The 12299-nt window shown below is 35.8% G+C and overlaps 1 long non-coding RNA gene across 3 annotated transcripts; it reads left to right on the top strand.

Moving 5' to 3' along the window:
• The first annotated feature begins 2467 nt into the window (after positions 1 to 2467).
• Positions 2468 to 7816, top strand: LOC123564473 (uncharacterized). Of its 3 annotated transcripts, none has more exons than XR_008369588.1 (6): positions 2468 to 2897; positions 4226 to 4385; positions 4678 to 4799; positions 5191 to 5258; positions 6770 to 6855; positions 7631 to 7816. It is a non-coding gene; the product is annotated as an uncharacterized LOC123564473 (long non-coding RNA). The 3 variants fall into 3 exon arrangements; XR_008369586.1 differs by having other exon boundaries at positions 2472 to 2897; positions 4678 to 4787; positions 7631 to 7804; XR_008369587.1 differs by lacking the exon at positions 2468 to 2897 and adding an exon at positions 2904 to 3083 and having other exon boundaries at positions 4678 to 4787; positions 7631 to 7812.
• The last annotated feature ends 4483 nt before the right edge of the window (positions 7817 to 12299 follow it).

Here is a 12299-nt window from a genome sequence, read left to right as displayed (position 1 = left end):
ACCTTGAATCAGATTCAAAGAGACCTGATTAGCACCTATCTCTCAGGAAATATATTAAATGGTTTCCGTAAAATGCAAACTTAATCATATGCAATTTAAACAGAAAACATGCAAACTAAGCACAGAACAAAAGCAGTTACGGGTTGCAAAATACATAAGCACATATATTTGGTATTTAGCACAACTATAAGCTAGCAGAGCAAATAAACAACGGCATGCTGAAGTATGCAATTGGAAAGCTATGTATTGAAGTTAACAGTAAACAAAATAAAAACAAATACATGCAGTACAAAAGAAGCATTGGCATAAATATAGTAGCAACAATTATGCATTGTTGGTACAACAAGAACAGCGACAACTCTGTCCGCTCCAAGCACTGATCAAGCTCCGGAACTGATTTAGGTTAGATTCGTCCCTAAATTGTTGAGGAAAGGAGTTCCAGAGCTTGGCAGCGCAAGAACGGAAGGAGTTGCTACCATATCTTGTTGTCCTTACCTGTGGCACTTCTGCAGTGTTTGAATTCTAAAAGAATAAGGTTTATCATTAATATTTATAAGGTCGTGAAGATAAGCTGGAGTCTGTTTATTAATTATTTTAAAAGTTTCAAGACGCCTAACTTTCAAAGATGGAAGCAGAGATTGATTTAGAAGAGTTGTATAATCTGAACTATAGTCATTATAAATGAAACGTAAGGCCCTTTCTTGTATTTTTTTCTATTTTCTTAGTGTTAGTTTCTCCAAGCCAATAGACAGAAGTTAAAATTTGACAATAAATGAGTAATAAATGTTGAGTTTACCTAATTTACATAGATTACGTCCAATGCGTTTTAACTGCCTAGATGCTTTTTTGCAAATATTTGAAACATGAGAATGAAAATTCAGTTTAAAATCTATAGTTACTCCTAACAGTTTTACTTCCTCATCACATAAAATAATATTATCATCTAGATTGAAGGAGATATTACATTTCTTTGTCTTATTACCAATAACAATAGCTTGGAATTTGTCTGGGTTAGCCTGCAGTTTATTATCTGAAAACCTTTAATGAGTGATAAGCTATCATTTTCCAAAGATGTTACAACAGTATTAATATCGTGGTCTGCATGTGATAAAGTGTTGTCATCAGTGTATTGGTATTCGTCTTGGTATTTTGATAAACCTCTGATGGATGAGAATGCAAGAATTGTTTTGAGAGTTTTAGTGTATTAAACTGTCATGCAAACATTTCTCATTCATGATAGAAATGTATTTTGTACATATTCTGTAGTATTTAAAATTCATAGAATAGCTTTGTGAATTTGACTGTCAACGAGGTAAATGCTTGTAGACTTCATAAATATGCCGAGTTATTTTCTTTGCTTTTTTCTAATAGAGCATTGCAAATATACGATACGGTGATCTTTTAATAAAGGGCAACTAATTAATAAAATAATTATCTTCTTGCTAGCGTTTTATTTTTATCTTCAATACTTAGAAGTTAGGTAAATCAGGTAAAATATTTTTTTGAAAAGGGGTTACAATCTAATTTTCCTTTATGAAATCTAAATGAAGTTGCTTTGAAACCATATAAGTCATTCAAGGTGCAAAACACCCCTAGCTAGTCTTAAACGTTTCTGCTTAGTGCTGATAATTTCGGCCAAAAATCTTACTTGGTGTAATTTGGGAATATTTTGCAGCCTTACCAGCCTAACTTCAGGAATTTACAGACGGACAGTTTGATATCTACTAAACTGAATTTGCTTTTTCTTTAGTTTTATTTAATAGTATTTAACCGATTTCGACAAAGGTCACTTGTAATTTTACCTGGTTAGCAACAAACCATTCATGATAGGTGCGTGCTACAAACCCCGAGAGTTAGGCCCAGCCATATCGGTAGATTTTGCACAAGGCTTTGCTAAATTCAATATATGTTGTTAAAAATAGACTAAGATACTACAGTTCGATTACTAGGTCATCCGTATTTACACGTTTTCAAACCAAAATTTCTCTACTTACAAAATGACCTTTCTACTATTTTTGTTATGTCTTGGTTTAGCTTGAGCTCACTTTTTTCTTATACCAGATACACTAAAGTATGGAATCCCGAGTTAAGGTTAGAAAACGCAATCTTTAATGTTTACAAACACGATGTTTACGAAAACGAACTGTATGAGTACATTCTCTTACTCTAAACATCCGACCAGTCAAAACAATCCTTGAAAACCTGAATGATGAGAACCTCACACTAATCGAAAACATATCTAGATTTATTTTTTGAAACAAATGCAACTTTGGTCAGTCAGGCTAACATCTTAAATGGCATCAACGACGGAAAAGCGTTAGGCTATCCCCGATTTTGACAGCACTTCCAGTGTCACTGAAATTTTAAATATACCGTCTAACATGATGCAGGTTAGATCGAGGGCGTATCAGCCCCCGACTCTCTCGTATGTATGAAATTACAAATTATGGGCCCGTCTTATCAAGATACTTACGAGAATATTTCTCGTATCTTTCTCGTAAGTCTCTCGCAAGGTTCTCGTAAGTCTGATAGGTGTCTTATGAAAATTATCGTAGCTACGATATCGTAAGTTTCTACATAAAATCCTCGTAAAGTTACGAGAGGGTCAGGGGTCTCGTAAATATTTACGATATCGTAAATAAAATGGCGGCATCCGTGTGAGCAACCACGACGAAACTTTCTGTCGAAAATACTGCAGATTGTTCAGCAGTAAAACTTGATTTTCCGTGTACATGTTGCACAACAGTGGATGAACTACGTCATCGATCATACAAAAGCACGCGCTTTGGGTCAGTGCGACACGAAGCGGAAGCGAGTTTAAAGGAAATATTGAGCACATAAATTCTGTTTATCTTCGCTGTTTCCTGTGTTGACAGATCAATTGGAGGGACATGCTGGTAATAATTATTGTAGAAATATTCGGTTATTTAGGTATAATTTTATGAGTGTCGATATTGCAGACATTCATCATCAACGGTTATTTGGGGTCGACTCGTACCCTGTTTACTTCGTATCAGTGTTTTTTATCATCTATATAATAAAAGAAACTGAATGTGCATGAGACTTGATTTTAATATATGTAGGTGGGTAGAGTATAAGGGTGCACTTATACTTCCTTGCTATTGAGCTAGCTTTTATAGCGACGTGGTAGAGTGTCCGCCTTAGGTGTGAGAGGTCCCGGGTTCGATTCCCGGTCAGGGCTGAAGTATGATCAGCCTGTTACATTTGGCGCCCAACGTAGATAACTCACGAGTAGATGTGAATGGACACCTTGGAACGTCCCATAGAGGTTCAAACTCCTGGAATTTGAGGACGAATTCTAAAATGGAGGGGGTGTATGCAGTAGGGTAGAGTATAAGGGTGCACTTATACTTCCTTGCTATTGAGCTAGCTTTTATAGCGACGTGGTAGAGTGTCCGCCTTAGGTGTGAGAGGTCCCGGGTTCGATTCCCAGTCAGGGCTGAAGTATGATCAGCCTGTTACATATAAAAATAAATTAAATAGGCATCAATGATCTATATTTGATACGGACAAATGCCTGCAATAGAAGGGTATGTTTGACAGTATTGCAACTGTAACAGTCTCAGGAAAAATGTGCAGCCGCGACTGGGTTTCAAATCTCGGACCTTCTGCTTACCATGCCAAAGCTCTACCAACTGAGCTACATGTACCGAGGCCACCCAATACGAGAACTGCTACACACCTTCCCTCTTATTGCGAGACATTAGCACTCCTGGCCAATGTCTGCTGCAGACTGTTAACTGAATTCAGATTCACACCCCATACAAACTGCTTTGCCCTGCATGGGCTCCAAGGGTGAGCATCCTGGACGAGCCGCCAAATGTAACAGTCTCAGGAAAAATGTGCAGCCTCGATGGGGATTCAAACCTCGGACCTTCGGCTTACCATGCCAACGCTCTACCAATTGAGCTACCGAGGCCACCCGATACGAGAACCGCTTATTCAACTACACAACTTATATGACCTGTCTGTATTGAACATATGTTTACTGGATAATAAAGTCAAGGAATTCTCTTGCCCTCCAATAAATTAACTGAAAGCCACCTAGCCTGCATGATAGTCATCAGGTAACCCAATCCCTAGTCGAGAGTCCTCTAGGGCTTTTGTATCTGGCTTGAAATCTTGATTTGACATATTTGTGATATTACATATGTTATGCATATCACAGTTTATTATAATGTCTTTAAAACTATTTATGTTGCAGAATGCCAGAAGAAATTACAGACAACAATACTGCTCAGTGCAGTAACCAGACCTAAAAAAAAAACACTGCTCAAGGCAAACTTTTGGGACAGAGTGCTGCATACATGGGCTTATGCACAAACTGAGATTTTGCAAGTCAACTGTCAAAGTCATAAAGAGAGGTAATAAAAGGAATGGAATCCATAATACCTTTTAAACTGTTAAGCAGATATTTAAACCTATGACAAATATATGAGTTATTATTGAGATAACAATTATAAAAAATAGGAAATAGCAAGAAATTTATATTTAGTTATAGTTATGTTCATGATAAAAAAAAAATTGGCTGTCAAATCATAACCAAAGTTATTATAACCCTTCAAAGGTAGTTTGTTGCATTAAACCAACTATTTCTGTTTTCTTAATATTGTATTATAAATAAAGTTCTAAACAGTGACATCTTTTTTGTAACAGATCTATAGTGGACAATGTTGAACAGAGTTGAAGTCCTGGAATCTCGGTCAACTGCAGATAGCAGCATGGTGTAAAGCAGACGTCTTGTTTCCCAGTCCAATTTTAGTCAGGTATTCTTGGTGGTATGTGACAAAAAAGCCATTGAGTTTTTTTCTTCCTCTTGAATTCATTCAATTCATACAGTCATCTAGAACCACGAAAATGTCATTTAAGTTTATAAAATGTTCAAAATGAAGTAATTATAAAATTCCTTCATTCTAAAGATATAATTATGTCTTTGTCTGAATTATAGTAGCAAATATATATATTCCTTCTTATCTTAGAGTGATAGTAATAAAAGTTTTAATGTATTGCACATTATAAATAATTTAATAATTCTTCATATTAAAGCAGATTTTATTGTTTGTTTCTGAAAAAAAACAGTTGACAGACCATATTACTGATATTACATTTTGTCATAACTATAGCTTTAATGAACCAGGATAAGTTTGAACATTAGCTTTACTTTTTCAGGTATGAAACTGCAGTCAACACAGGTTTTTAGAGGTCTGCAAGTACAGAGTTTTAAATTGTGAAATAAAGTAAGTTATTTTTGTCTTTTCTAAGACCTGTAGGGCATATTTAAGACATACATGCTATACATATTCTCTTTTACTTCTCTCAGAATTCATCATATAATATGTCATACTAGATAGCACACAGTACTGTTTGTCCATATAGAGTACACCTTTTATTTGCTTGAAAATATTTTGACTTTTCACAACTGATGTGGTATCAGTTGCCCTTTGTTGCTGTGCATTTGAAACCCACACTAGGGGTATAGCATTCTTTCATTCAGGAAAGTTATCCAGCTAATTTACATAGTGTTGGTTGTTAAAACAAGTGCCTGCTCTATCTTGCCTGAAGTAATACCTGGGCTCTTCTGTCACCATTAAAAGCTTGAAAGTCATACTAAAAAATAGTTTTGTCCCTTTTAAGTTTCTTACATTTTTGATGTTAACAAGAAAGCAGAAAGCTGGAATTTCTACAATTTAAAAACTAATCAATCATGTTTAATAATGTGCCAGGAGTTTTACATATCAGCAGATTTCTCAAGCACTACTTTATGAAATGCTTTCAAAAGTCAGTCACACATGTTTTCTTCATCATTACTTGATCTCACAGACAGGTCACATAGAGCTCTCTAGCTTTTATTTTGTCAGAATTGTGCCTCTTTTTTAAACTAGAGATTTTGGAAACAGTTTTGCCTGTGTCTCAAAAACTACTAGGCCTTCATAAATTACTTTGCTGTCATCAGATAACCTCACAGGGCAAGTTGTGTAACTCTAGCTTCAGTCTTGTCAAAATTGTGCCTCTTTTAATTTAGAAAATTTTATTAAAGATTAATGCATGTAAGCTGGTTTCTCATAAACAACTTCCCATATGATGATAATATTTTCAGCTTTAGAATAGTTAAATACACATAAATTAAAACATGGATGTATATGTGACAGCCCTGATTTTAAGGGTTTGGATAGTAATATTTTGAAATCAAGAGTTATATCCCTTTGTTAGTTTTATTGTGTTTTGTGTGCATTCATGTGCCTTGACCCTAGGTCAAAATTTTCCCTCTGAAATGCTTTAATTTCATTGGGTTAGTCTTTCATAAGATACCTGGTCATTGTCTGTATAGTCATGTAACTGAATACTAGGAATATAAACAAGCTATTTTTATTTAGGGACCCAGACTGTCAAAAATAAATGTTTAACATTAGGTATATGAGCATTTTCTCCAACAATTTAGGGACCCAGCCCAAAATCTAGGGGCCATGGGCTACTAAGCCCCTGCTAATCTATATCCTTGAATACATGTATTGAGCTTTTTATTTTAAAACAGTTGAATTAATATTGGATTAAATATAGGTTTTTTATTTCACTCACTACAGTTTGTAATTATCAATTCAATGGTCCCATAAAGTGCTTAGTAATGATTTTATCTTTTATGCTATTGGCTCATTCTGTTTAGACAGTTAATATTTTGTTTCATAATATCACTTTCTTATATCACTGTCTCATTCTCTATTTGCACTATAAACCATTTAATCATTTACAGACCTCTAACCAGTTAGCAGTGTGTGTGTGTGTTATGCTGTGCTGAGATATTGCTGTGACATATGGTGCATTAAGGTCCATAACCTGGTATGCATAATTTGTATTTGTAACCTTTAATTAATTGCATAGCAATGTACATTTGAGTTTACACACTTCCTGAAGTATATGTATTTTAGCTGTAATATGCCAGTACACACACATGTATATGTTTGAGCCTCAGATGTCATTATTTGATTAAGAGATGTGCTTAATATGAACTTAACGGTATTTTGTGTAACAACTTTGTGTCTTACATGATTGTAAGTATTTATAGTAAGTATTGTTCATATGTATTTTCAGGATGCGTTATACTAAATACTATGGAGATACTAATATTAAAATAGTAAAACTACAATTGGTAAATTGCTTGTTGACCTTAAAGGAATAAGAAGAACCCATCCCCATAAACACAGTTAGTTTTTACAGCCAATCATTATGGCATCCTATAGAAACTAACAGAGTGGTATATACATATTCTATATTACTGTAGGTTGAAATTATTGTTTTGCCCATATCAAAATTTTAGATATGGGTAAATCATGAGTTTTTTTTTCTTCATATTTTTTTCACAATACAATGTTTAAACTAGAACTGCAGACAGAGCAATTGTAAACAATTCTTACATTCAACTAAACTTCATTCAGAAAATTGCACTAAAGTAACACAGTGATTATGACTGAAAGAAGATAATAGGATATTTGTTTTCATATAGAGAAATTAAAATGAGGGTTGGATCAATAATTGGTCAGTCAGTTGAAGTAGTTGAGGGTGGTTCTTTACATTATTTGATGGAAAAACATGTATATATGGTGTTTTTTTCCAGGTATTATATGTGTTGACAACTGTACAAGACATCCTATTGAAGACAGTTGTGAGTGAGCAACAGCCCAAGACACCTTGTTAATGCTGCCCTGTTACCTACTGAGTTTCTACATACAAGTCAAGTAAGTACTTGCTAAACTGAATTCATTTGAAGCTTTTTTAGCTTGACTGTATGAAGTATATGGAGGGCTGTCCTACTTGCCCTGGCATCAGCATCCATGTCTACACCTGCTAGGACAAGGTGGATTTTCTTCAAACTTAAAACCACATCATATGACACAAGGGACACAACTCTGGCACCAGTATTCCATGAATTATTCCCCTTCTGTACTAAAAATTTCAGGTTAAATTTTCAGTGCACTTTTCATTCTATTAATTATTAAATGATTAAAACTTGAAATACATTGCAGTTGTTCCACGTCATCTCCCACATCAAAATGACACAAGGTTCCAAAAAAATACACAAATTTTTAATGAATTATGCAAAATTGTACTTACTTAAAGAATGAATCTGGGTCATATTGAGTCAAAAACAAGGTCACTCGGTCGAATCAAAGGAAAGCTTGTAAACACTAGAGGTCACAGTTGTGACTCAATCTTTATGAATTTTGGTCAGAATGTTTATTTTGATGGTCTCTAGGCTAAGTTTGAAACTGGGTCATGTGGAATTAAAAACTAGGTTGCTAGGCCAGATCAAATGAAAATCTTGTCAATACTTTTAGAGTTCACAGTTTAAGTTGGAACCTGATGAGAATTGGTTATAATAATTGTCTTGATAATCTGTAGGACTGGTCAACTTTGAATCTGGGTTATCTGGAGTTAAAAACTAGGTCAATCTTCATGAAACTTTGTCAGGATGTTTATCTTGATGATCTTAATGCCAAGACTGAATCTGGGTCATGTGGTTTTAAAAACTAGGTCACTAGGCTAGATCAAAGGAAAATCTTGTTAACACTGTAGAGTCCACATTTTAAGTTTGAAACTCATGAAAATTGGTCAGAATGCTTGTCTGAATGAATTCTAGGTCAGGTTTGAATATGGGTTAATATGGGTCAAAAACTAGTGCACCCAGTCAAATAAACAAAAAAAAACGGGTGTATGTGCAATAGGGGCTGCGTTTTGGAATGGATATTGGTGAAATTTTATCAGAATTAATTTCTTGATGAAATCTAGATAAAGTTTGAATCTGGGCCATCTGGGGTCAAAAACTAGGTCACCTGGTCAAGTCAAAGAAAAACATTGTGTCTGCAATAGGGGCTGCATTTGTCATTTGATGTGCATGAAACTTATTCAGAATGTTTGTCTCCATCAAATCTCAGATGATTTTTTTATCTGGGTCACCTTGGATGAAAAACTAGGTCAGCAGGTCAAATAAAAGAAAAGGTTTACACTCTAGGGCCTACATGTTTGATTAAATCTTTATACAGCTTTGTCAGAATGTTTGTTATCAGTCATTAGGTCAAATAAAATAAAAAGCTTGTTTACACTCAAGAGGCAACATTTTTGGTCCAATCTTAATGAAAATAGATCAGAATATTCACTAGGTTAAACATGTTTACACTGTTATGGTATGTTACTCAGGTGAGCAACCTAGGCCATCTTGTTACTTAAATGTTAAGTAAAAGTTTTATTTTGATGAACATTCACTCTACCTCTGTTATTATTAAATGGTTTTAATTCAAACTTAAAATAGTTGTTTGGCATCATCACCCACATCACATGACACAAGGTCCACAACTGGCACCAGTATTTCATGAATGGTGCCACCATTTTAGCTAAGTTCAGGTTGAGCTGTTAGTGTAGGTGGATGGTTCGTTGTACATCGCCCGGCTTCCTGTGTTAGTAATTTCATTTAAACATCTTCTTCGCTGAAACTACCGGTCAGAATTACACAAAACTTGGTCAGTAACATTCTGTCATGGACTTTTAATTATATAGTTTTCTAAGATTCTTCTTGATCTTTAGTGGCCATCATAAGCTAAAGGAAGAAAAACTTTTAAATGACCTCTTCTTATGAACCGCTTGATGGATCTTTATTAAATTTGGTTTGTAGCATTAATTAAAGGTCCTCACACAAGTTTGTTCAAAGTGAGGGCACTTGGGTCCCCATTTTAGGGGCAGCTAGAGGCTGAGCTAAAAATAGAAATACCTTTAACCTACATTTGTCATGAACAGCTAAATGTATCTTCTTCAAACTTGGTATATCCAGAGCTAAAAATAGAAAAGAAGTAGATAACTCCTTGTCTTGAAGCTAGTTCAGATGTGATCAGTACAAACCCTAGTTGTGCATTGTGCATGTTAGGGTCTTACCCTTATCCTGCTAAATTTCTATAATGAATTAGTCACAGTACCATTAACTGAAAAAAGGGGTACTTATGAAAAATAAACTGACTGAATGGTAAACAGTGCAGATCATGATCAGACTGCATAGATGTGCAGGTTATTCGTGATTTATACTGGTTGCAAAGACAGAATCAGTTGTGTCCAGCATGATAAGAGTTAACATATATTCTGCTGAGTTATGGAACTTTGTTTTTTGTTAGCTCACCAGAGCACAAAGTGCTCAAGGTGAGCTATTGTGACCAGTCATTGTCCGGCGTCTGTCGTGCACCAACATTTGCCTTGTGAACACTCTAGAGGCCACATTTGTGACCCAATCTTTATGATTCTTGGTCAGAATGTTAGTCTTGATGAGCTCTAGGTCAGGTTTGAAACTGGGTCATGTGGGTCAAAAACTAGGTCAGTAGGCCAGATCAAAGGAAAAGCTTGTGAACACTCTAGAGGCCACAGTTATTACCCAATATTTATGCAACTGGGCCAGAATGTTTGCCTAGGTCAAGTTTGAAGCTGGGTCATGTGGGGTCAAAAGCTAGGTCACCTGGACAAATCAAAGGAAATACTTGTGAACACTTTAGAGGCCACAGTTGTGACCCAGTCTGTATGAAACTTTGTCAGAATGTTTGTCTTGATTATTTCTAGGTAAAGTTTGAAACTGGGTCATGGTTTCCGAAAGATAACTCATGAAGGCTTGACCGATTTTAATAATTTTTGGTACACAAGTGTAACATTAGAAAATACATGTCAGGTTTGAAATTGGGGTCAGTAGGTCAAAGGTCAAGGTCGTATTGACCCTGAACAGTTAAACAGTTTCTGGATGATAACTTGAGAATGCTTGCACCTAGGATCATTAATTTTGGTACACAGGTGTAACACCATAAAATGCAGGTTAGTTTCGACTTTCATGTCTGTAGGACAAAGATCAAGGTCACAGTGACTCGGAACAGTTAAATGGTTTCCGGATGATAACTTGAGAACACGTTTGGGCCTAGGATCACGAATTTTGATACACAGGTGTAACATCATGAAATACAGGTCAAGTTCTACTTTGAGTTCAGTAGGTCAAAGGTCAAGGTCACAGTGACTCGGAACATTTAAATGCTTTCCGGATGATAACTTGAGAACGCTTGGGCCTAGGATCATAAATTTTGGTACACAGGTGTAACATCATGAAATACAGGTCAGATTCTACTTTGATGTCAGTAGGTCATAGGTCAAGGTTATAGTGACTCGGAACAGTTAAACGGTTTCCGGATGACAACATGAGAACGCTTGGGTCTAAGATCATAAATTTTGGTACACACATGTAACATCATAAAATACAGGTCAAGTTTGACTTTGACGCTAGTAGGTCAAAGGTCAAGGTCACAATTACACAAACAGTTAAACGGTTTCCAGATGAAAACTTGAGAACACTTGGGTCTAGGTTAATGAGAATTATAGGGAGGTTGATTATGACCAGCAGATGACCCCATACATACTAAGCCGGGGTTTGAACATGTATTGAAGTATGGGAAGTTTTTTGTTATCACTAGGTTAGGAAAGAAACAGCCATAAGTGTCATTTCGTCATGATCTGTACGAAACAAGGCCGGAATGTTTATTTTCGTAAAATCGCGACCAAGTCTGAAATTTGGATCAAAAAGTAGATCAAATCGCAAAAATACACGTTTACAACTAATGTCACATTTTCTACTTTATGTTTATTGTTTTGATGAATTCAAGTTACAAACTGTTCATCTGCGAGCAAAATATACGTCACTAGTTGAAATCATAGAAACTAGCATACTGTTTCTGTACACCTGTCCTGTCAACTTCAAGTATTTCGACAGAGTAAGATAGGTGTCTGTCAGAAAAATTCTGAATAGTACATGCAATAATTAATCACAGGTGCCCATCCGGGCATTCTTTTAAGAACGGGTGGACACTTATAAATACTGACCTCCCGTAAGCCATACTGACAACATCCTCACGTGATGTTTCGAACCCACAGCGAGGCAAGTGATTCGAAGTCAGCGACCTTTACCACTCGGAGACACCATTCATTAATGTTACCAAGCAACTGGTGCAACGCAATGCATGGAAACATGGTACCGTACATTATCTTGTGTATATTTCTACATATTCATAGTTATTTTAAGCATATATGAGCCGCGCCATGAGAAAACCAACATAGATCCATGCTGTTCGCTAACAGTTTCTCTAATTCCAATAGGCTTTGAAAGCGGACAGCAGGGATCCTGACTAGAGTGCGCGTATGCGCAGGCTGGCCGGATCCATGCTGGTCGCAAAGTCACTATCATGTCGGTTTCCTCATGGCGCGGCTCATATGTA

The sequence above is a fragment of the Mercenaria mercenaria genome, unplaced genomic scaffold (assembly GCF_021730395.1).
Source record: "Mercenaria mercenaria strain notata unplaced genomic scaffold, MADL_Memer_1 contig_4983, whole genome shotgun sequence".
Classification (NCBI taxonomy): Eukaryota; Metazoa; Mollusca; class Bivalvia; order Venerida; family Veneridae; genus Mercenaria; species Mercenaria mercenaria.
This window is presented reverse-complemented; position numbering and strand designations above follow the sequence as displayed.